This window comes from Ochotona curzoniae, unplaced genomic scaffold (genome assembly GCF_017591425.1).
Source record: "Ochotona curzoniae isolate NIBS_2020 unplaced genomic scaffold, NIBS_Ocur_1.0 contig_4642, whole genome shotgun sequence".
NCBI classification, from domain to species: Eukaryota; Metazoa; Chordata; class Mammalia; order Lagomorpha; family Ochotonidae; genus Ochotona; species Ochotona curzoniae.
Genome location: NW_024466352.1, coordinates 383608 through 385688, shown reverse-complemented (window position 1 = coordinate 385688; position 2081 = coordinate 383608). Strand labels below are relative to the sequence as shown.

The 2081-nt window shown below is 52.9% G+C and overlaps 1 pseudogene; it reads right to left on the bottom strand.

The window, feature by feature from the left end:
• Window positions 1–692: 692 nt before the first annotated feature.
• On the bottom strand, window positions 693–980 carry LOC121161119 (annotated as a pseudogene).
• Window positions 981–2081: the final 1101 nt, after the last annotated feature.

Below are 2081 nucleotides of genomic sequence, written 5' to 3'. Positions count from 1 at the left end.
TATAATCATAAAATGGATGGCTAACTTTGTTTTTTTTAAAGAAACTTTTATCTTTGGCCTTTTTAACCATCCCATACAAACCAACTACTTATAGTACAGCTAAGTACACACCCAAAGTTCACTTGGAATAAGATTTTTTGTTGTCGTGGTTTTGCTTTTGTTTACAAGGCTTGCTTTCTCCTTTGAAATCAGGATGGACATGGTCACACCACAAGTAAAGGTGGATGGACAGAGAACGCTCCGAGGCTGGGCTGGTCCAGATTAAAAATGGCTGACCCCTAACAATATGTACAAAAACATAAAATGTAAATAAAACATACACATTTAACTTTTAAAGTGCTTTTAAGAAAAGAAGCAGGGCCTGGACGTTTTGGTTCCTTTGCCTCCCCTGTTTAGGCGAATTTGCGTGGGTCTGTGTGGTGGGGCGCAGGGCGTGCGGGCTGCAGGGGCGCTGCCCGCGGGGCGGGTGGCCTCTCCACTGGCAGGCGACCTCTTGGGGAGGGTGCGGGAAGAGGAGGGCGCGGGAAGAGGAGGGCGCGGGAAGTGGAGGGCGCGGGAAGAGGAGGGCGAGGGAAGTGGAGGGCGCGGGAAGTGGAGGGCGCGGGAAGAGGAGGGCGCGGGAAGTGGAGGGCGCGGGAAGTGGAGGGCGCGGGAAGTGGAGGGCGCGGGCGGGCAGTTGCCACCGTCTAGTGGTCCTAGTCGGTCTTCTGCTTCTTGGTGTCCACGTCGTGGTCATCGTCCCGCTTGCCTGTCGCGGCCTCGGCCTCCTCCCCATCCTCCTCCTCCCCATCCTCCTCCTCCTCCTCCTCTTCCTCCTCCTCTTCCCACCTCGCTGTCTGCTTCCTGTTCTCCCTTTTCCTCATTCGCGTTGACGCTGGTGGGAGCGCCTCTCCCGTTCTCCGCCTCCTCCTCCACCTCCTTCTTCTCCTCCGGTCCTTGGTGGTGACCTCGGAGCTGGTGTCCACGGCCGCGTTGGACATGGTGGAACGCGCCGGAGAGCGGATGCAGTAGACCTGAAGAGAAAAGCGCGAATCCAGGGACTCTGTGCGAGAGCTGCGGGAGTGGGCAGCGGTGGGTGCGGAGCGCAGGCGAAGCAGAGCCCTGGAACAATGCAAAAAGGGCTCTTCTGAACCACCAGTGGTGGCTAATCTTTTTTTTTATAATATAGCTGAAACACAAATAGAAGACCAAATAGTATAGTCAAAAATGAAAGCTTAGGGTCTGGTGGGTGGCCTAGTGGCTAAAGTCCTAGCTTTGAATGAGCTAGGATCCCATATGGGTGCTGGTTCTAATTCCGGCAGCCCTGCTTCCCATCCAGCTCCCTGCTTATGGTCTGGGAAAGCAGTCGAGGACAGCCCAAAGCCTTGGGATCCTACACCCACGTGGGAGACCTAGAAGAAGCTCCTGGCTCCTGGCTTCGGATTGACGCAGCACCAGCCATGGCGGTCACTTTGGGTGTGAATCACCGGACAGAAGATCTTCCTCTGTCTCTCCTCCTCTCTGTATATCTGACTTTGCAATAAAATAAGTGAATTTTTTTTTTTAAAAGGAAAGCTTAAATTACATGAATTCACAGCTAGAATTATGTTGTCATGTGCACAATAAACCACGAATCCCCTCCTCTTGTTTCTGACCAAACCAACAAATTCATTTTGAAATGAAGTCAGAATCTACAGTCAAATTGGGTAAGGTGGTCATCACTTCTTTATCTCGCCTAGGAGGACGTAGTTTAACTCGCAGGAAAAGCCGGACATACTTGTGTCTGTAGATTGCTAGCTCAGGCCACTGCAGAGCAGAAATGGACCAGGGCGCTCCCTTTGCTGACATCCTTAAGCCTCTGTGGTCCACTGTGAGAGGAGCGCATCAGGCAGCAGGAGACCAGCTGGCTTACACAGTATTTTGTGCGCAGAAAGCCCCGAGGTCAGCCGGTGCTCACATAATACCTGCTTTTGATGCACAGAAAGCCAGGGAATTAGAAAAACGGCTGCTGTGACAGAAGCCAGCCTCAGCTCTGCCAGGAACTGGGTAGATGTGGCCTTCCCCGGGCCTGAAGGGCTTGGAGCACAGCTGTGGACCCCATC